At 39.0% G+C, this 23,899-nt stretch overlaps 1 protein-coding gene across 5 annotated transcripts in view; it reads left to right on the top strand.

The window, feature by feature from the left end:
* Positions 1 to 23,899, top strand: part of IMMP2L (inner mitochondrial membrane peptidase subunit 2) — an 846,530-nt gene that overhangs the window by 370,753 nt on the left and 451,878 nt on the right. Inside the window, exon 4 of one of the 5 annotated variants that reach the window (XR_013635208.1) lies at positions 19,027 to 19,139. The exons of the other annotated variants lie outside the window; for them this stretch is intronic. The gene's annotated coding sequence lies outside the window, so the exon portion shown is untranslated. The remainder of the gene's footprint in view (positions 1 to 19,026; positions 19,140 to 23,899) is intronic. 5 annotated transcript variants of the gene reach the window in all.

Below are 23,899 nucleotides of genomic sequence, written 5' to 3'. Positions count from 1 at the left end.
GGCTAAGAGATGTATGTGTCATCTAGCTCTCCAAGTGGACTGAATGGATCATTAGCCACGGCCAACCCATATCAATGGAAAGTCCAATCAATGGAAAGTCCAATTGACATCTAGCAACCAACAACCCAGATGGAGGAAAATTTCCCCACCTTTTAGCAGGGAAATGGAGCAGAGGCCCTAGCCTGAAAACAAAGTGTGAGAATAAGAGCTGGCTTCTGAAAGACACTGGGGGCTCGCTGGCCTGGGAACTGACTAAGGAAGGAAGTCAGTGAGAGAGACAGACAGCCTGAAAATGCAGTTCACAGCAGCTTCGCTAATGGACTGCTCTGGAATGACCAAAATGGCCTATGTTTTAACCTTAATTTCTCTATGCTAATTTAAGGACTTCCTGTGCTGTGTTCCAGTTTACAAGTAACCCCTACTGTTTTGAAAATGTGGTTTGTGTTGCAGTAAATACTTGATGAGGTGCATTAAACCCCAAGTACAAATAGACTCTATTAGGAGTCTGTCTCAGTTGAGCTCACTGAGCAGAGCTCACGGTGTAAAGCAGGAGTGCTGAAGTCCCCAAGGTTCAGTGTCAAGAGGTAATGAGTCTGTGTAGTCTACCCTGAAGGAGGAGTGAGATCCCCTGGGGGTCTGTCACATCAAAAGGGGTTTCTCTAAGAGACTACTCCATGTTGGGGTTGTAGCACCAATATTGTGGATACATGACAGCATAACAATGCAATCCTTGGATGACAAACACTGCAGGGGAATGGTAATTTGTTTTAAAAATGGTCTCCACTGAAACATAAGGAGAAACTATAATGGTACCATAGCTTTTCTAAAGCTTGTTTTAAAAACTTAAATTTGGGGCCAAATTTGACCCTCTCACTGTCTCTGCATTAATGCTCAGTCTATTTCATAAACGTATTTCCTCTATGGAAATTGTGCAAGCAATTAAAAACAACCTATGAAAAGTCTCTTTGGAAAATACTCCTGGGATAGAAAGTGGCTGGCACTGGGCAGGGCGGAAGAAAGAACACTCTCTTCTCCCCTCCTCCCCATTCAGAGGGGCAAGGCACAATCCCAATCCATGTATGCCCAAAGTTCATGGACTTGGGGCTAGGCTCCTCAAAGGCATTGGGAGGTGTAGCACAGGGACAGGACCTTAGTTTTAGTGCCCATCCCCTGATAGCCAGGGAATTGCATATTGCACACTTTTATAGGGCATTGCAGCTTCTGTTCTGCAATAACACTCCTACAAGGACCCAGAGGCTTTCCATTTGGGTCAGTGAGAATGATTCAAGGAGTCCTGCTACTGCTTGTTAGTCCACACAGCCAGTAGATTAATGGGAAGTGAGTTTAGTCTGACTATTATATGTTTTTAGCATGTTTTAATCAAGAGACGTTAATATTAACCTTATGACAGACCAGTGTATTTCTTAAGAATATCACTTCGGTTCTGTGATGAAATCACCTCTTAATGGTCTGTTTGTTAAGCTAAATAGATTGAGCCCCTTGAGTCTATCATCATAAGGCATGCTTTCTAATCCTTTAGTCATTCTTGTGTCTCTTCTCTGAACCCCAGTTTATCAGCATCCTTCTTGATGGTTCCCCGTGTAGAGTTTTTAATAATTTTTATGTGTTCTCTGTTGGTTTTCTGTCGTTCTAGTTCTTAATCAAAAAGTTGTACTTTACCAACTCAAATGCCTTACAGAAATCTAAGTATATTGCATTAACTTTTATCAATCACATTTGTAATCTTATTAAAACAAGATATCTGTTTTCCATAAACCCATGTTGATCGGCATTAATTATATTATCCTCCTTTAATTCTTTATTAATCAAAGCCATAGCCACAGGCTATAGCTAAACAACCTGGAAACTGTTTCTTCTCCTACACATCCATCTGATCATAGGATCAATATGATTCAAAATCTCTTTATAAAATAAATATATACTAGCTATACACTAAAAAAATACTATTGGTATAAACACAATCAGATTTCTAAACTAGACAGATGTTTAAGTTAGCACAGAAACTTTTCTCCATCATAAATTCTTATTAAATTGATGTTGTTGTTACTTTTGTTCTCACAGCTTTTACAGTAATATTGTAGATACAGGACAGATGTCATCAGATCAACCAGATTTTTAAAATGTTTACAGATAAAACTTCCATTTTAATGGAGATATTTAATGGAAACTCTTTTTTTTTGCTGTTAGACACTAATTTAATATAATTTTAAATATATTCTATAACTAACTATAAATTGGCAATGTTTATATATCAATAATGTGAACATGCTTCGGCTACATAGTTCCTTGCCCACCAATCCTTTTTTTATCATTACAAACCTATAATTATTATTTGAACATACATTGGTTTAATCATTAGATAAAAGGAAAATATTTGAAGGATAGACAATAGGGGTAGAAAACCGTAAGAGAAGTTGTTCTGTCTATTTTCATGTGTTATTTGTTTCATCTGTTTATTTTTATATTATCCAAAAACAATTTTCATATTGCTTGATATTTTTCTGTATTATCTTGAAACTTGTACAGTAGTTGTTTGTATGAGGTTGTTCACATGTTCTGCTAGTCTTATGATTCATTCTTCTTTGCTGTTACTGCACCTCTTCATGATATTAATGTTATTTAGAGGGGAGTTTTTTGGAAGCTGATTCTTATCCACTGTATATTCTCTACCATTCTCTATATTCTCTCTTTAGGTTTATTATAGTCCCAAGTGTACAAATTGTATTATTACTGTTATTTCTGACTGTAACTTATTTTGTAACAAAATAGAGAGGGCATGCCACAATGTTTGTTCGGCATCTTTTGCCAGAAATCATGTATTGTAGGAAATGTTTGTAGAGGTTTGTGAAACATTTGCAATGAAACTCTCAAATCAAGTAAATCTTTCAAGTTTCTTTTGAGACCTAAACATAGCCAAACGTTTGGGTGTTCAGAAGCCACACCCATATCTAAATTTCCCCAGTGACCACTATCTTAAAAATGGGGCAACTGAAAACTGTTGATTGAAATCTTGATACTGAGCTGAATTTTGTGACTTGAACTCATATCTGCTGTTAGATTAACCTGGGCTCAATTTTAAGCAAAACTGAGCAAATGTATATTTCTGATCAAACTTTGATCATCAAAGCCAAATGTGGTGTACATGGTTTTAAACAGGAAGTGAATTTCAGTCCAAAGTCTTGAGAGAATTTTTTATCTGCTTTCAAGTTTCTGAATCTGATTACTCATTACAAAACAAATGGGGTGGATGCCTATGCTAAGTTACCTCAGGTAACCACAGGTAAAGCTAGATAACTGAGCAAATCTAAGTCGTACGCTCAACTCAGTGGCATTTATCTGTCTGTCTGTTGTGTGATAAGTTTCAAAAATTGCATACAATCCACTCCAAAATTTCAGTGTATGTTCTAGGTACTGATGGGCAAAACTCTATTGATATTGGCAAAAAACAGAAAGCTTCAAAAGCTAAAGTGAGGACCACACTGTGCTCTTTGGCATTCTCTGTTAGTGTCTACACATATCAGACTAGAGCTTACTGGAAGGTTACATACACACTTTGTTGCTCATGTAGGCTGAGCTCTGTTATCTAACATTTCTAAGTGCAAATGGAAGCCTGGCTAGGGACCTGGTTGGTGGAGACCGGATTGGCTGGAATGGGGGGAAGTGGTCTGGCTGTTGGGAGGGCTGGTTGAAGTGGGGATATGAGGTGCAGCTGGGTACACAGCTCAATGTACATGAGCAAAGGAGGGTGTGACCCTTCGGTTATATCTTCACAAGTAGCTGGTGGCTGTCTGAATATATATGAATAAGAAATAACATGACATCAAAAATAGCAGAACACTGAACTTTATTTATTTATATGGAAAAATATTTATGAATCACTTTCTGTATTATTTGCCCAACTCTGTATGTGTGTTAGTATGTGTATTAACACACAAAAAGTGTCACAGTGCTTATATAACAGTGGTGAGTGCCTTATAAAACACATAGATTATATTTTCGTTATGGTTGCTAATAGATTTGTATATCAGGGAATATTGCAGTTTTTTAAAAAAAATCCTTGTGACCCTTTTTCTCATTTATACTGAGGCCCCTTTACACTGCTCTGGTGGTGTAAAGGGGCCTTATAGTGGGCATAAATTACATTTACAAGACTACAGGCCTTGATAAGTCTTTGATTGACATAGGAGATGAGATATTTGACAATGCTCAGGACTTGAGCAGCAAAAGCAGGGAAGTTCTTGTAACTGCACACAGTGGCTATGGTCTCCCCCCTGCCTCCTTTCACTGCTACAAAGACAGGTTTCCTTAGAAGATCCTGTTTAAGTTAAAGGTTTAATAAAGTTGTGTAATCTTGGTCAGAAGACTGTAATTCTTAACTCCATGTTCATTGACCCTCTTCCATTCACAATATTGTCTTATATGAGTTCGTTCAAATTTGGTGTGGTAGTATTTTTCAGTCCTAGAAATTCTCATTCCCAGCCAGACACATTCAGAAGGACGATAGAATGGTCCTGCTTTAGGATGTGGTATTTTGGGGCTAAAAAAATGAATTAGGAGATGGAGTATCCTTATTTTTATGCATTTTCTAATTATAGGATCTGCAATTCACCCTTGTAGTACCTGCTGCAAGAGCAAATGGCTCCTTTTAAAAACAGAAAAACAGGTGTGCAGAGGAAAATAAGATGGCAACTTATCAGGTCATGTGTGCCTTTTAGTGTACTTCTGCTTAAGAAGTTTTGTTAGGAATAGAACCTTCTGAAGAGAGAGTTTGAAATCCCACAATTATCTTTCCATTCCATGGCTTGGATTTTTAGCTGCTGGCTGCTTACTCATGTGGAAGCAAGCACATTTTACATTTAAAAGCACTTTAGCTTTTGCTTGGATAAAGTTTCTCTTGCAACTGGCAAAGTCAGACCAACCCCAAAGCTTTAGAAATAAATGTACATTTGCTGTATTTTGGATAGACAGAATATGTAATTTATAAGTAAAAAGCATTTTTTCTAAATTTCCACAAATTAAAAATAATTTCACTTAAATCATCACTGTGGGTAGCATTGAAAGTCTTTTTAAAATCACATGCCTAGTAAAGACTCAAGTTACAAAATGTGGATGCTGACTTGGGTTTTGAACCCTTCCAACTTTTGGCAGTTTTCAGAGCTGGAGCTGTAGGCCTAAAACTTGTAAATATTCATGCACATGCATAAAATTAAGCATTTGAATAGTTCTTTACTCACTTCAGTGAGGCTACTCACATTCCTTAAAGTTAAGCTCCTCTAAGTGTTTGGAAGATTAGCGTTTTATTTTGGACTGTTGTAAAGGTCACTTGCAGATTTTTGATCTTGGTTTTGGTCTGTAACACCTTAAACATTTTTCAAAATTTGAAATATTTTTTTCCAAATAATTATTTATTTAAATAACCTCTGCATGCAAAATGTTTTTTCCCTGTGAAAGGTGACCCTCACTGGCAGTGCTGGCCCGTGGTCAAGCAGGGGTGTGGCTGGTGGTCCCCCTATCGTCTACAATTCCACCTATTGGCGTCAGTTTCTTCTTTTGCGGCTCACCCCTTCAGTCAGGTCACACATTCTAGTTCAGGGGTTCTCACAACAAAATTTTTGGTGGCCTCAGAGTGTGGCCACCAACATGCTGGTGGTCGCGCTGATAAGTTTTCCTAAAATACTTAATTAACTTTAGGAAAAACCAATAAATATGCACATATACATGTCTGAATCATAATTTATTTATGTAGGGTTTTTTTCAGACTCCGTAATAATCATAATTTACAGTTGTTGCTATTCTTCACTGGACCTAAACAGAATAGAAACACAAATAAGGTGCTTTGCATGTTCTTATCTTTTTGTTGTTGTTGCTTCTTTTGCTTTTTTGATTGCGCTTTTTTTCTTCTAAGACTTGCTAGCTGGTAAGTCTTCTGCTGTGTAAAGTGATATTTGTATGTTTGTTAACAGCCCTGGCAAGCCCTGAGACAAATTAAGCCCTGGATGGGGAGGTGGCAAGGGAGGCAGTGTGGCCCAGGGACAATGACAGGGCTGATGAGCCTGGGGCCAGAGCCTGAAACCAGAGCCTGCCACCACATGGATGGAGCCCACAGCCCTGTGGCCAAAGCCTGCCTCGCCTACCCCAGGGAAAGTGGGGAATTCACCAGCTGCCTGCACCTCCAGCGTTTGTGTTTCTGGAGGGGGGCAGGGCCCAACCACTGCTGGCGGCCTTGGAAGAGGGGCCACTGCTTTGAGGTCCCTCCCACACTCACAGCCCCAGAGGCTATGGCCGCAAGAAAAGCCCTGGTGGCTGCGTGCGGCCTTGGTGGCCGCATTTGAGAAACACTGTGGTTCACTTTTTTTATGATATACATAGAAGAAGTTCAATAACACAGAAGTCTTTTCATGCCTGCAGGAGCTTCGGGACTTTCTCCTTAACTCTGGGACCTGGGGTCTGGACCCTTGTGTAGTCAGAGTCATCTCCAGCTAGATTCCCCACTGATATGTAGACTCCTATTGTCCTACTTTCAGGAGTTAATAGGGGAGCTTGGGCTCACCCTCTCCACTGGGCTCTGATCCAGGGCCAATTGTGGACAGCTAAGTTCTGCACATTGGAGTGCTAAATAGATGCCTCCCTGGATCACTTCTTACCTGAGGTCCCCGCCGTCCCTCTTTTTTTCCTCTGATGGGATAAATTAAAGAACTGAATTGAAAATAAAGTTTCTTCTGACCTTCCCAAGCAAACAATCACCAATCACTTTTGCAGGTGTGCTCATGTCAGTGTGGTCAGGTCTTAGGCAAGTAGAGACCCTGGGCCGTTATTTCCTAAAGCTCAGAGCAAAGGTCTGTTCCCTTCCACAGCTTGCCTTCTTCTGAGCTGCTCTGCTTCCCTTTTAAGGTCCACCTTCAGCTTGTGCTGGGGTGGTTGGGAAGGGCACCATGAACCCAGAGCTGCTCTTTACCCTTGTTCTCCAGTGTGGGGTTTGTACACCCTATCGCGTCCCCCCCTCAAAGCCCATTATTTCAGATGAAAAAAATTGCATTCTGAGACCCCACCTCTCTTCCTCAAACCAGATTTCCCTCCATCTGCTGCATATTTCTAGAAGTGCTATTAGCTCCTCTTGAGGTTCAAACATGCCCTCTAGAATGCATCAGCAATTGCTGTGTATTTGATAAAATCAGCTATTGTGCATATGTGCCAATATGTTCAATTGCATGGCTGATTTCTCAATCAACAGTATATAGCAATGAGCACTGCCTTTTGGCAAGCAGGAGTAGTGAGCAAATTTGTCTTTATTCTTGTTTTTTTTTTTGTACATTCAGCATGGAAATGATGATGATGTAGGCTACAGAGAATCTTTAGATATTAGCACCCAAAACATGCAATGCACTTTACAAACAGAGCCTGTTTTAGTCTTTGGAACCTGGAGGGAAATGTGAATATAGATATAAATATTCAATACAAAGTGTCTCTGTTTTAGCTCAATTTCTTTACAATCCCAAATATTATGTAGGAGCTTCATATGGTACCACCTTTTTAAGACCAGGGCTGTCTAAATTATTGTATAGTATTGAATTCATCTGCTTTGTGACCAAATATAGTTGCTTGAATGAATTATAGTTATTTTGTGTTTTTAGTGCATCTTACATCTTTCTGTTTATTAACTAAAATAAATTGAGAATACTGGACTGTCATTTAAAGTTGTAATGATTGTAAATAACCATAAACTCCACTTTAACACGTACCTCATGTTTCTAAGGAAGGTCATTACTCAGGTTATTGATTAGGTGAGTGTGTTTAACTATTTGCTATTAGGAGGCTCCTGTGTCACCTAAATTCTGTCAAGTCAAGTGGCATGAGCTAGACAGTGGCAATGAATCTTACTGACTGTTGTGCCATTCAGTGGCTACGTGAAAATCATCTGTTATGCTGTCTGAAGAAGGGTTTCTCTTCACACAGGCCTTATCATCTGTCCAGAGAACAAATGATAGTTTTAGCTTGGTCAATACAGTATAATTTCCACTGGGCCTTTGATCTAAGAAATTTGTTTTCAGTTACAAAGTTTATATTTTTGATCAGGGAAATGCAAGGAAATGAAAGGGAAGAAAAAAGAGTTAATGAGTGAGCGAGATGGCATCGTAGATATAATGTACGGGTAGTATACTTCTGGAGACCTGGGTTCCAAAGGGGATTAAGTCACAGGTAAAATGAGTTTGGTCTCAGTTTAGTCTCAGGTGAACATTCATCCTTGTCAAAAAGCTGCTACATGTGTTGGTATGATTTTAAGTCTCTCTTCAGAAGAAGCTCAGAACGGGGAAATGATAAGCAGTTGTATTGCACACTAAGGCCCAGAGCCTGCAAACACTTGTGTGATGCTTCACTTTCTTGCCATGAGCAACCCCTTTGATTTCAAGGGGGCTATTCATGGTAATAAAGTTAATAATGGGCATAAGTGTTCACAGGATTGGGGCCCAAAACTAAGATCCAGAGTTGGAACATTTTGAAGAAGTGGTACAGTTTTCCTTCACTATGCCTGACTCTGGTAATTACCATCAATCTCACCACCATTAGCACCTTCAAAACAAAATTAAACTACCCTCGAAAAGTCTGACATAAAAACAACTGAAGCAAAGTTAGTAATCTGAGATCACATTTTCTTCATTACACATTTTTATTGCCTCTGGATGAGGTGCTTTATTTTGCTTTTATTTTCTACTATTTCAATATGTTATAATGGTTCTTTTTATTAACCTTTCGACTCATTATATGTATTTTCAATTTACATGGACTGCTCTATTTGAGTACTGCTGTGGAAAATGATTTCAGAGCATATGCATTTCTTTTGATCATTTTCTTAGAGTCAGTGTTTTGTTAAACATGAAAATAGAAGGTGCATTTTTTAATATATGTATTTGCTGTCTGGAACCTAGTAAAAATGAGGTCATTTGGGAGTACAATTTTAATTAGAAGTTTAATTTTGTAAATAAATTTTTATTCACAGTCTAATTACATCATAGCCCTTGGATAAACAGAATCAGTGCTGAAGGAGAGACTGTACTTAGATGAGTGTGTCCACAGACTTTTTATCACCTAACTGTTGTTCTTCAGTGGAGTACACTGACATCCTTTGTGTATGGCACATGGTGTAATAACAGTGCCTTGGCAGGTTACATTTTCCTTTCTACCACAACAACAACTGTACTTATTCTCAACAAACCAAAGTGAAATTTTAGATCTTTAGATATTTCATTCCATGTTCATGCCAACCCTTGTGCAAATTGACTTTTAATTGTTCTACACTGTGCTATACCTATTTAAAATGTATTAATATTGTTACCCTCACTGACCCGAACAGTTAGCCAATATTCTGGGTCTTGCGGGTTGTTTGTTAGGAGGAAAAATTGATGATAAAGGCAGGTATTTCTTTGATGCAATCTTGTTTCTTTACAAAGAAGTCAAAGTCCTGTTTCCCAGAACACAGTAGGAACAAACAGTAAGCCGTTTCTTTGCTCACATCTCCAAGCTTCTTTCAGCCAGCACTTAATCAAAAGTGCTCCCTCTCTTCCCTTTCTCTCAGGGCCACCTTACTAGTCCTTCTCTGGCTATCCGCTTGACTTTTAGCTACTTCTCTCTGCCTGCTTCTTGGTGCTTCTGCTCACCGACACATACAGCTCCATCAAATAATCCCCAGTGAATCACTCTGCCTACGTAGGTCAGTTTCTGACCAACCTTGCATGTGGCCTGGTTTTTTTGGGTTATGGCTCATATTGCTTCATATTGCATATTGTCTTATTCCAGAAAGGAGCTTAACTGCTTCTAACATTTATCCTGACTGAAAGCTAGCTGTCATGCCCACCAGCTTCAGTGACATTTTTCCTAATCTCCGCCATAACCATTTGAACTAGGTTTCTTTTTCATGTAGCAATTCTGGTTTATTATTTCACTCTTAATTTTGTCCTTATGTTAATTGCTAACTTTTATATATAGTATTTATCACCCAAGTTAAAAATGAACTATAAACTGTTCACTTTCTTTTATACATTGCATCATGACATTGTAGTCTTTCCATTTTCAGACAATGAAGCTGCCACTTCACAATTAAAGAATGTTGGTTGTATCACTTGTGAGTCCAGTTAAGAATGTAAGCTTTTGTGATTTCACATTCTGCCATGGCTAGAGCAGGTGTGCTATTGTTGCTGGCCAAGATGAGTATACTGAATGAGGTTGCCATTGCAGTCATATCAGATGTTGTGTTGCACAAGCATGCCAACTCTTATTATCAATCCAGCATATTTTCTTCATTGTTGAAAGGTTTGATCAGAAGCTGTACTTGTAAAGTGCTCTGTGTCAGTCTATATGGGTAGTTGTTTTTGAGTATGCCTATTAAAAATATTGTCCATTTATACCCTTTCACTGTTGCTTTTTTTAACGTTTCTTATCCATTACTAATAAGTGATCACTATAGTCAGTGCCTAAAAGCTATCACTACTGCGAAAGTGAGTCAAATCAGCCTTACTCTGTAGGAAATGGGTTTAGATTTGACTGAGATATGAGCATTTGAAAATTACCTACCTCATACATATGGTACAGAGTTTTCGGTTATGCATATTAAGTAGGCATGCAAGAAAGGGTGGACAGCACATACAAGTGAAGTACTTAACTCCTAATTTATAAGAATGATCCCAACCGAGACAAATGTTGTGTATATCTTGGGAAGCCCAAGTTTTGGCAAACAGAGCCTTCTCTTACAAGTAGTAGAATAATGGTTTATGGAACTCTGCACAGATCTGGGTGACAGGAGGTCCTGCATTCTATTGCCCCTCTTTCCTGACTGGTTTAAATAATTCTTTGCACTTTGTTATTCCTATTGATGAGGTCTTATGCTGCTAATGCTACCTCTTGCAGTTTCACAAAGAATGCTCTCCATTTTACAGATGTTTTAAAAAATAAGATTTACACATGTTTTTAAAGTGTTTAGAGAGCTACAGATTACAAAGCATCTGGTAAATGAAAGGCATCATCATTATTCAGATTTTCTAGTTGAGATAAAGGTGCTGAGAATTTGATTGCTCTGGAGGTGTTGTGGAATGGTCGAGGAAGAGTATGTATTTAAATACATATTTCAAATAGATTCTTCTATGCAAGAAGGGTAATTCAGTGGGCATTCAGCCTTCTTACAGCAGAGGGATAGAACCAGAACAAGCAGCCCTGGGCTGCGTGGCAGTGACCCTGGTGCTGATAGCCTGCAGGTTTAGTTTTGCCTCCTCATTTCCCTGCAAGCTCCTGCAGAACCCCTTGGTGAAAAGCGTAACATTTTCAGTGGCTTAAACTGAAAACTATTTGTGGATTTGGAAAGATGAGGTCCTACTCAGACTGTACAGCCAGGCTTTTGCAGAGATGAAAAAACATTAGGTATTATTCCAGCAAGCTCAATGAATAGCTCCGAACCAACCCAGACAACATTGCGCATGTTTTCAGAAATCCTACAGGCCATTTCACATGTATATCTAAGACCTTGACCTTGACAGACCAGACTGGTGTTGGAAAAATGCTTTACAATTTTGTATTGCATAATCTGAGAGGAAGTTTTGTGGTCACATAGAGACTATGTGAGATGTACATAGTCATGGGGCCAGAATAAAACTTGCACATTCAGGCCAAGATTTTCAAGAGAGCAGTGATTTTGTATGTCTCAGTTCTTGAGTGCCCAACTTGAGATGCCTTAAAATCATGACTTTCAGAGATTGGTTGCTCAGCGCTTTCTGAAAAAATCAGTTTGGGCAAAATCACTGGTCACTTCTGAAAAATTTTGCTTCTAGCTAAATGCTTATACTTTCTGACTTTGAGTGCCTTAACTTTGTAACCTTAATATAGGTTGTTTTTTTTTAAAGCTTCAGTAGAAGGGACACTGTCAATATAAAATTCACATACTATCTGAACATTTGTTACATATAATTACAAGTAACACAATTATTTTAATTGAAAAAGATTAGAGAAAATATCTCTCTTTTTCAAGTGTACATCTGACAGCACTTTTCATCTAGTCATTTTCACTGTTTCAGTTAGTGAGTTTCCCTGTCTTTTTGTTTGTGTGGGTCTGTCATCCAGTCTTTCACTTCCAGAGAGTCTCCTGGTGTCCAGGTATGGTATTGCAGGGATTGTCTAAGCCTAGCACCCCCTTTTGTTTTTCTAGGGGCCACAATAGTCTGTCATTGTATATGACCTAGCTCTCCAGCCAGGTCACTATTCAGTTCTTTCCCTTTTCGGGGTTAATAGAAAAATCCCCCAAACAGGAAACTCAAAGCCTAATGGCTTCAAAGCCTGTCTCATGGTCTCTAGCTGTTCTTGGTTTCTTTTATCTTTGTCACTCATGCTTCCCATCTTGGTCTAGAGAAGAGGTAGGGGAACCCAGGACCACCCTCTCCCCTGGGTTCCAGCCCAGGAACCCTACTTAGGTTCCTCCAATCTCTCCACCATTTTCTCTGGGCTACTGCTACCTTTACTTCACTCATCAGCATCGTCAGAAGATCAGCAGGCTCTGTTGCCCCCACCTTGACACTGTGATTTTTCACAGCTTCTCCTGGGACAAGCTCAGACGCATCACCTACAAGCCAGTCTCTGTTCCTCTCTGTAGTGGACTATCAGGATCCTGACAAAGACAGATAGGACCAAGGATCAGAGCAAAGTCAAACCTGAGGCTGGTAGTAGCAGAGGAATTCGTAGTCAGATTCCAGGCCAGGGTCAATACCAAGAGTCAGAGTCTGAGTCTTGTTTCAGGTTCTAGATTAAGAGGCAAAGTCCTAATCAAACTAAGGTCAAAGCCAGGGGTTCAGGAGCAGGAATGCTCCTGGCAGCTACAGGAGAGCCATACTGTTACCTGGATACTTCCTAGGACACCCCTTAGGGCAGGAAGACAATCAGGAACCATGAGACTATTGCCTGTCAGACCCCTTGATGCAGGACTTCCCATGGTCTGTGTCCAAAGAAGGTTGTGGGCAATGGAGCACAAGGTGGTTACAGCTGTTGCTGTGTGGCAGCATGGAGGTGTCTTTTACCTATCAGCACTGCCTACTCGGCTTAGGTTCTAGACCCACTAGAATTTACACAGATTGTATTACTAGCAGTTCTTTGCCCTTAGCCTTAAGACAGTCATTAGCTTTCTCCTTTGAATACAGGTTCCCCTTCAGCCCTCTTTCTCTGGGACTTTTTTGCCTTAGAATAATCTGTATTCCTCTCCTTTGAACAGAGGTTTCCTCTCTGGGACTGGGGTTGTCTCTGTCCTCTTTGTCTTAGAGTAATCTATCTTACTCTCCTCCCAACAGGAGATTCCCCTGTCCCTGGAGCTAGGGGTGTGCCTCAGGCCCCCTGCCTTACATTAAGTCAATTGCAAGGCAGCTCCCCTTTACTGAACACTCTTCCTTAATAATCTTCCAATCTGGTGGGTTCAGCAGGCCAGTATTTTGCTATCAACATCTCTCTGCTGCGAGGGAGGAGGCAGTCTTTATGCTGCTCCCCTTCTCCTAGCCCCTTCTCATTGTTTGGGTGAGAGGGAAGCCTTGCCCTGTCCTCTCTGCAATGTTTCGGGCCAATTTCCTGATTCCTTCCCTGAGCACCGTTCATTCTCAGGTCTCTTAGCTCTCTACATGTATGTTTTGGACTTTTCTAAACCCAGAAAGGGCCAAGACAGGTGGCAGAGTGGGCTGAACACTAGACGCTGCTACCCTCTATGGTGGACTACACCATCTCTGGGTCTTTCTCACAGGATCAGTAGAGGAAGCATTTAAAAAAGAAAACAAAACAGGATTACTGGCAGTAGGACTCAAGCAAATATAGTACCCGAAACTACTTTTAACTCATGTTTTAAAATCAACTAGAGAACTAATTAAAGGTGGGCCAGATTTACAAAGCTACTTAGGTCCCTAAAGGTGCAGATAGAGACCTATTAGGATTTATGAAAATGCCTAAGCAATTGTGGCATCTACCTCCCAACCCACTGAACTCAATGGAAGTTAGACATCTAACCAACTTAGATACTTTTGAAAATCCCAGTAGGTCCTTATCTGTCTAAATACCTTTCTAAAATCTGACTTAGTGTTCTGGACCAATGTTCATATTCATGAGTGTTGCCTACATGGCACTGAGACCAACATGCTTCAGTTCAGTGCTGTTCATCTTGTCATTACATACCCAAGAGTGACCAAAGACATTTCTCATGAAAGTGTTCTGACACTTTGAGATTCAGTTAGTGGTAAGTCTATATCTCTGGGTCATACAATATAATATTATGGAAAAAATTTCTATTGTGATTTTTATGTTGCTATGTGTGTATGTGGAAGGACAAAAACCATGTTGCTTCCACCCATGAGTGTGCAACTCAACAAATGCAAGGCAACCTTTTTGCAAAAAGGTATCACAATTATGACAAATGTAAGGTAGGTAAACTTTGTCACTTTGTTTAACAGTGTGCTAATAATGCTTAGGTCTGTTTCAACACACAATATGTTTTTGTTTGGTGCTGGTTGGTACATAACCTCAATCTATGAAATGCAAATTTTAATGCCACGGTTTACAAGAGCAGCTGCAAAACAGGATGTCATTATCGGCAGGTCTTTCTTTGAGCACACAGTTATTCACAAAGGGCTTTTCCTTTAATAAGTGCTTCTGACACCTCTGTTAATGCACTTAAATGAGATGTATTAAAAAATCTGCCTGAGTGGATTTTAAACTTCAGTTTCAGTGATAGGTCATGAGTTGCTTTATCTAACCTTACTTTAAAGAAAAGTCCAAATAACTTATAATACCAGGAGGGTCACATTGTTTTCCCTGTACAGGCTCATCCATGCATTCACCAGAGTTTTTGGATAATATAGATCATTTTATCTGAGGGCATAATTTTTCAAGGCACCTCCAGGAAGAGCTGATAGTTTCAAAATTTTTTATCTAGTCAGTTGCGACTCTGTCTGTGTTTTTGTTCACTGGACTCTTCTTGCAGATATGAAGAAACAAATATCATATCAGCAGTGCTTTGTTATGATAGAAAAATGACACGATGACAGAGAGGGTATGGTATCCATAGAATTGGCCATCAGTTGGTTGCCACTTGACAGTCGAGAGAAACCATGAGTATTATCATCATCATTTGAGCCTTTTTTTTTTTTTGGTGATCTCCTGATTGTTGCAGGTCTACTTCTTGTTTTTAAAATCCTTTTTCTTATATGTAAGCGTAAAGGCTGCAGAATGTTGGTGCTACTGTATCATTGTGAAAAGTTAGAATGTTTTTGGCAATCGCCACCCTGCACTTAAGCAGGGAGGAGTTTGGCTGGCTGGCTGGGAGAAGAAGGCAATGCTTTCTGGCTTGGGGGAGAAGGGGAAATGTAGGGCTGCTGAGAAAGCAGTCAGCGTGGTGGATAACTCACCACCTAAGAACGAGGGGTTTGCAAAGGTCAGCTGGGCCTGGTCCCTCCCCTCTTTGGCCAGGTACAGTGGGGGGTTTTTCGCCTTCCTTATAGCAGGTTCAGGTAGGCTCTCTTCATGCATAGCATGATGGGCGGTAGGCCATATGTTGCAACTCTTCATTTAAGTGTATAGCGGATGTTCAGTGCAGGTACTCCATAAATTAAGGCACAAAAGAATGAAAAAATGGCTTGGAAAAGGAATTAAGGAGAGGTGCTTGGTAATCGAGCAAGCCGGGGGCAGCTGGGGACTCCTACGATTGGTACAGCAGGGAGCCAACCCCCTCCCATCGTTATAGTCCACCTTAACCCCTCCTACGAGGTGGTGTGGTCCCGGCAAGGGAATTGCTGGAGGGACCTGAATGAAAAGTGGTGAAAGCCTCCCCACCTCTCTGGAATTGGTAAGATCCCAGCAAGGGAATTGCTGGCAGGACCTGGATAAATAGTGGGGCAGCTGTGGAAGCCCTCCCACCCCCAAATTGTCTGGAATTGGTAAGGTCCCGGCAGGGAATCTGCTGGAGGGACATAAATTTTGCACCTGCACTGCACACATTTTATCCATCGGGTTAGTCCCAGACATCTGTCTAATAATAAAGTTGTGGCCTGATTAAACGCATATCTAATGTCTCCTGTCATTCTTTCGGCATAGCCAGACAATGAGCAAACAAGCAATCAAACTAGCTGACTTACAGCAGCTGGTACTGTCAGTATTTTGTTTCCTGTAACAAACTTGTTAGTTGTCATGTTTCCAGGAACAAATATACCTTGATGCTGAATTTTTCAGCTGAATTTGTAAACTTCTCAGAGGAACTATTTTTTCATTTGCTGCTGTGGCATTGTTTCTCTTGGTTGTAATAGGGATATACCTCAAGGCAGTGACTGCAGGAAATCTCAGTTTTCTTGCCGATAGCACCCTACCCCCTAACATCTACTCTGGTTCTCCAGGGAACAGAGCAGATAATAAGCTCTCCATGTGATCAGTGCTAAACCATGGATAGTGAAGGTTTATGGGTCTACATTACCAGAGACTGTTTTTCTTTTTACGTCGGAGCTCATTCGTCTAAGGTGGGTCTCTTCTACAGGGCAGTGCAACATGCTGGCATGGCTACGTCATCATGGTTCTGCCGTTCAGTTTATGTAATATGTAATGTAGTTCACTATTCTCAGGTACACATTGTTCTGGCTTTGAATTAGTATGAGGATCAGGCTGCAGAGTCTTTCAACATAATATCAAGAAAATGAAAGGGAGGTAACAAAAACACCAATATAGTAAAGTTAATACCAGTATTCATGAAATAAAGTTCAGTTTTAGGGCACTAATGGATTTACTGGCTATTTTTCAAAAATCTGATTAGATGGAGAAATCTGATTAGATTTAATGATTAAAAAGCGTTTAAAACATGAAATAAATAAAAACAGTTTATTCATAGTTAAATGTGGTTCATCTGTTAATGTAGAAATACTAGTGATAGAAATTTAGTGGATATCAATAACTCTCTCTCTTTGCAGAGGAACACATGAAAGAAAACCAAGCTGGCTTTGCTGCAATTGGCAAGGCTACTTTCTTTTCTAATGATGTGAGGGTTTAAAATGTACTGACCTACTCTGAGCTTACAAAACTGGCTCCCAACCAAGTCTACTGTTTATAGTTACTGCTGTACTCTTTACTTAGTAACATACTTAATGGGATGATCGTAAATTTGGACTTCCAGCTAAATGAGTTTAAAATGCTTAACAGGAGGAGCAAGGATTCAGGTGAAGGGTACAAAAAAGAGAGACAGACACCCTAAAAAATATAGGTTTGTTGTACATACCAAAATAAAGTTCTGATTATTTTATTACCTTAGAAGTGTAAATGTTTTTTGCCAAGTGCAAGTTTTCTTTTAACAAAGTTGTCTTGGATAAAAACAGCATTGAAAGTAAAATTAATGTGTTGCTTCTGCAATGTCAACAGACAGCAAAATTTGTCTGGTAGAAATCAACAGAGGAATCTCTCGTGATAATGAATGTCCTTCATTCTGTTAGCCAGTTTTTCAAGTAGATTTCTATTTAGTAATGGTAGTCTATGAGCTTGTTCAATAACCTAAGTAGTGTCTGGAAAGCACAGAGAAAGCATAGGAAAAGATCAGTGTCTATGGCATAAATCAACACATTATAAAAATAAAAAAATCTGTTCTTTATACCTGGGGGAGGTAATACTTTAAAAAAATAATAATTCAAACTTGTTGAAATCTGGATTAAGTTTTCGATCATTCCTTTTACTCTAAGTGTCCCTTTCTATATACAGATCTCAAGTTGTTCTCCTCACAAGATGCTATCTTACTTTTTCAAATGTATTTAACAAAAGAGCTTTTGCCAAGTTTCAAGTCTCAGATAACAACAGAGATATTGGTTGGAGGTTAGTTTGCCTTCAGCTTTTATTGAATTATAAAAAAATGTACTAATAGACTGAGCCTACAACATGAATCCTACATTTTTAGCAGCAGTTTGAACCTAAATTATGTGTTGTTCTTGAACTTTGGTAGATTTTCCATCACTGAAGTCTTTAAATCAAGACTGGATTCATGGGCAGCGGGTGAGCCAGCCTTTGGGGGAAGCTAGGCCCCCAGCCTCTCCCTTTCTGCCCAAGACCCCACCCCTACCCCTACCCTTTTCCTCCATGTCCCCCACCAGTGCCCAGAGCACCCCCATTGTGGCCGCCGGCTTTCCCACCGCAGCCCTGGCTGTCTGAGCACCCCCACCCCTGGAGTGCCAGGTGAGCAGCCCCAGCGTCCCCAGCCCCGGAGTGTTGTGTGGGCAGTGCGGCATCAGCACTCCCAGCCTGAGTGCCGGGTGGGCAGCATGGCTGCAGTGCCCCCAGTCCGAGCCCCGGAGAATTGGGTAGGTTGTGCGTGGGCGGGGCCATTAGAGGCTGTTTGGGGAGTCTCTGCATTCCCTAGCCCATGATACCCACTGCCCATGACTGGATTTCTTTCTAAAAGAAAAGGAGTACTTGTGGCACCTTAGAGACTAACCAATTTATTTGAGCATGAGCTTTCGTGAGCTACAGCTCACTCTTATGCTCAAATAAATTGGTTAGTCTCTAAGGTGCCACAAGTACTCCTTTTCTTTTTGCGAATACAGACTAACACGGCTGCTACTCTGAAACCTTTCTAAAAGAGACGCTCTCACAAGTTGGGTTCAGTGGACGAAGTACTATGGTCTGTGATACACAGGAGATTAGACTACACGATTGTAACAGCTCATTGGGACTTTGATTTTTGTAGCAAACTAGCAATTCTACAGTAGGATGAAAAGCATTGAAATACAGAAGTATTCTATTGACTTAAATAGAAATATTAATAATATCCAATATCGCATGGCAGTCCTTGATTACATGTAATACTGTGTTCAATTCAATAACAATCACTGTATTTCAATGCTTCTCCAACCATTTCTAGCTACCCTAGAATTTCCAATTTATTGCATAATAAATTGTTGGTGTGTAACAGAAATCAAGGCATCTTGCTATAGAAATTCAGTCGGTATTCTCTTCACCCCTTTCTCTTCTTCTGTTTAGGGGCTAAGAGGGGACTCAGGGACGAAGAAGGACATGGGGTTTGTTCCACCCTTTTCTTCCCATTTCAAGTCCCAGGTCCTTGATGGTATCCCTGTGGGAGGAAGTGAGTAAAGGTACATGATTCCCCCTTTTCCTTCTTCCTGACCCAGCAGCACCTATTGGTGTTTGTAGGAGCTACATGGCTTTTTCCTGAGTGGATAAAAATTGATTTTTTTAAATAGTAAAATATATAATATATATATATATATTAAAATTGGTAGCTTTTATAAAATTTAAAATAAATATGTTTAATTTTTTTTAAAAAATTACTATGACAACCTACATTAATCCCTAAACTTACTAAAATATTAAAATAATTTAAATAAAATAAAACCCAAACAGTACCTGTTTGCTGCTGAAGTTTTAAAGAAAATCAGACCACTCAACTGGTTGAAGTTGCTTGCTATGCACATGGAAATAGAGTTTGCTGACGTGCTAACCCAGCTTTCGGCAGTAGTGATCTCTTCTGCAGGAGCAGAGAGAATATATTTCTCATTTCAATTTATCCAACTAGTTTTGTTCAATGACTAGCTCATTCAAAGTTGAGAAAGTAATTAGGAGCTAAAAAGCACGAAAGCTTGTTTTCTTCTTCCAATCTATGAATAAAAATTAGGTGTGATAGGATGAAATCTACTAATTCTAAAATCTTGAAGGATGTGGTGACCAGTCATAGTTGCTAATTATAGATAATAAATCTTTTATTTAATAAATCAATTAGTTTTAAATACAAAACATGTTTTGATAAACTTCCTTTTTTTTTCTTTTGTATCCAGAATATTGAAAGTAGTTTTATTTAACTAATAAAAAACAAATTTTAAATGTTGTCTTATGTATTTTTAATTGAGCTCCAATTTTCATCCAAATGCAACTTGATACAAATCACTTCTCTCCGGCCACCAGCTGCCTGTGTGCCCCCTGCTCCTCCTGAGACCTCTGGCCTACCTTGGCACCACTCGCCGCTGCCTGGTGAGCAGCTGCTGGGCTCAGACCACGGGGGTGGCGGGGGCAGCCAGGGGATGGGGCTGGTCGTAGGAGCTGGTGCAGAGCCCACAGGAAGGGGCGCTGGCCGGGATAGGCGAGCAGAGATGAGCACGCAGAAGTTGCAGGGCGTCCAGGTGGCTGCTGATGGAACCATACTCCCCCCTCACCTTCCGGTGTGTGTTCAGCCCACGCTGGTCTCTGCCTGCTTCTCCGGGTCAGCCAGCACAGGGCCACATCAAATTTTGAAAAACCACATGTGAAAACTGAAGCAAAATCCTTAGCAGAAAAGTTTGAACAGTACAATATTGCTGTTTTTACCTTTTTGTGGAACCATTTACTTCAAAGAATTAATGCCATCAGCAAATCGCTGCAAAAGGTTGATACAAACTTGTTGAATGCTGCACAATTGTTAGCCTTGGTTACAAGTTTTGTCATAGAAGTTCAAAATGACTATAGCTCGGTGAAAGCAGAGGCACTAACATTAACAGAAAATATAGCTTCCTTTGATATAGCTGTTGAGAAGCATAAAAACACCAGGAAGTTATTTTTCGATGAAACGAGACACAATGAAATCAATTTAAAAGGGAAAAAGAAGATCATGGTTGAGACAGTTAATGTTATTTGTGACACAATAATAGTGCAGTTGCAGAGTAGAGGTGAATCTCTAAAGAAAACTGTTGATTTATTTTGCGTGTTTTTTGACAGAAGTATGGACGAAAATGCTAAAAGACACTACAGTAAGAAATTAAGTGAATTCTACTGAATGGGCATAGACATAAATCTTTTTGAAGATGAAGTGAAACATTTCATTCATTTCATTGAAAATGATGAGGTTTGTGCTTCAAGATCACTAGTTGATTTGTATAGACTTGTACGTGACTTAATTGATGATTTTGTAAAGAAAAAGTATAGAAAAAAGCTATCTGAATAAATTTTTTTTTCAAATTGAATAAGTTTCTTCAGAGGAAGTTAACTTTTATTTTTCCATTCATGCATCATTTATACTTTTTATTTTTACACATTTTTCATGTTAGCATAATGCAAATACAAGCTTTCATCTAGAGCAGAAGTTCTCAAACTGTGGTCTCAGAACTCCATTCAGGTGGACCGAGGAGAGGTTATTATGTTTTTTTTTTAATAAAGCACTCTTATCCAAGGCACTTTACAATAGTTAGCTAACGATACAAACAATATTTGGAAAGATCATTAAGTGATCTGCCGAGACCCTCAGCACTTTTCAAGTGGTCTGTGGAAAAAAAGTTAGACTACAAAAACAATCAAGGTACCTCACTTTATTTTCATTTACTTCCTATTGCTTATAGTATAGGAGGAGGATGAAGAAAAAAGAAGGAAAAATGGGGTTGGGGGTAGAGGAGATAAGAGAGAATGTTCTTTTTCTTGGCTGGGTCCTGTGGGGGGCCCCAAAAATGAAGGCCCAACTAACTCTAAATCCGCCACTGCCAAATTCATTACACTGGAGATGAATTTGGCCATTTTAAAAGCCTGTAACAAAGGTGGCTGTTTCAAAAAGCACTTCTAAAGTAGCAAACTTGAAAGTAGCTCATCTAGATGAGGTTTAAGAACAATTATAAATGAAAATGTGTATTCCTATTTTGGACTAATCAAAATATGGCAGCTGTAAACTGGGGTCATAATTCGTTCTTGTAATTGGTGAGGCTGTTGGTAATAATGGATATTATGGAAGCAAGTAGATTGTTTTCTCACGAGAATTTCTTACATGATTTATTTCCTTCATCTGATGCTATTTCTCATCTGTTTGTTTTATGTGATTAAGGATATATGTATATCATTTGCAGTTCTAAACCGTATCACTTTAGTCATTATGCTGATACTTAACACAACTGTGTCTTACTCTGAATTGCAAATCATCATGCACAAAGAACAGCAGATGAGTTTTTTGTTTTGTTTTGATTTTTTTTAAACCATAAGTAACACTCACAATTTGAACAATTTTAATTCCTAAGCTCCTCTCAACCCTTCCCAACCAAAAAATCCCCAAAACAACAACCCCCCCCAACAACCTACCTCAAGCAGAATTCTGACCATGTAAAGGGAGAAGTGCCATAAAACAGATAAAAAGAAAGAAAAAAAGAAGTAGAAAGGAATTGAAATAATAGGAATAAATGGTCAATTTTCAACATAGCAAAATGTTAACAGTGGGGTGATGACCCAGTTTGCCCACTAAGGCTTCTGTTGTTTGGGAAGGAGGTGCCAGATCAATTTCAGTGTTTACAGATGAGCAGTGGGACCGTATATGTTGCCAAATTAAATGAAGTTTAACCACTTAGTCCAGAGAAGAGCAATGAAAGTAATTAGAGGCATGGAGAGACTTCTTTATGAAGGGAGATCAGAAATATTGGAACTGTTTCATTTGGAGAGTGGATCAGTAATACAATTTATGAAAGAGGTATGCAAAATAATGAACAGCATAATGAGAGTAAAGTGAGCATTCTTGTTTACCTTTTACCAAGAAGAAAGGTACATCCAATAAAACTGAAAAGCAAGAAATTTAAAATTGATTCAAATGGTATTTTTTTTACACAAAGCATAATTAACTTGTGGAATGCATTGCCATAAGGTTACGAAAAATTGTTGAGTTCAAAAAAGAATGAGATATTTTTATGGATAATGAGGACATCTTGTTAAAGTAGTTGGGATACAAAAAATATATAGGTCATAAGCTAACCACTAATTGGCAGGACATAAGAAGAAATATCCCCTTGGGCAAGTTATTTCAGAATTGTCCACTACACGGTTTCTTGCTCCTTCCTCTGAAACATCTGGTACTGGCTACTGTCAGAGAAGAAACTGGGTTAGAAAGATGGTCTGATCTGGTATAAAGAAACTGTTAGGGTTTTTTTAAATTAGAAGTACTGTAGCACTGCCTTGCAAAATTCTACTTGTCCATTCACCATGTGGAAGCTTCTGTTGTTGTTGTTGATGCTAGGTAAAAGTATATTTGTTTTATGATTAGTATCTGTCATCATGATAAAGGGTAGGGGAATAGAATTTATGCTGGTTGTTAAATTTTTGTGACAGTATTTCAAAAATGCTGTAGCATAATAGATTGCATTATACAATATTAATATATAATCCTTGAAATTTGTTTTGTATATTTTCTTTTACAGTTTTTAAATTATAGACAATGCAATCTACATATACTGATTTGACCAGTTGGAAAGAATCACATTATTTCTCTTAGTCATACAAAAAAGTAGTAATCTTATTTCATAATTTTCTGATTCTATGCTGGAGCACTTTCTGTGTCTGAATAGCAAAGCTGCAGTAAAATATTCATTTTCTAAATAGAAAAGAAAGAAAGCATTAAAAAGCCTGCATACTATAAGGATTCTAACAAATAGTGATTATAGTAATGTCTTGTAAAGGTACTCACTCACAAATATACTGATCTTTTCTTGGGCTCATACTGGTAGCAGTATTGGTTTCAAATATTTATAACTATAAAATATATCTATCATTTAGGCATGCCTTTTTTCTTTTGTCTAACACAATTCCTTTGCATTATAGTATTTAGTGAATGGCAGATACTGTGCATTCATGCTAGTGTATATTATTGCTAATGTCTATTCCTCTGTAAACAGATTCTTCTGCTGCGAAAAAAGTGTTTGGTATTAATAAGTAACCAACTCACTCATAATTGAAACCAGCCAATGTATTTGTGATATTAATATATTAATCTTACAGTATCTTATCTACAGTAGTGTAGAAAATTCAAGGAAAGGTAGAATTATTTTAATAACTTTTGACACTTACTTAATATTAGTAAAAGACACTTTCATCCCAGAGTATTATATACCTGGACATCACTATT

The sequence above is a fragment of the Lepidochelys kempii genome, chromosome 1, assembly GCF_965140285.1.
Source record: "Lepidochelys kempii isolate rLepKem1 chromosome 1, rLepKem1.hap1, whole genome shotgun sequence".
Taxonomy (NCBI): Eukaryota; Metazoa; Chordata; order Testudines; family Cheloniidae; genus Lepidochelys; species Lepidochelys kempii.
The sequence above is the reverse complement of the archived record's forward strand: the minus strand, read 5'-3'. Positions and strand labels throughout refer to the sequence as shown.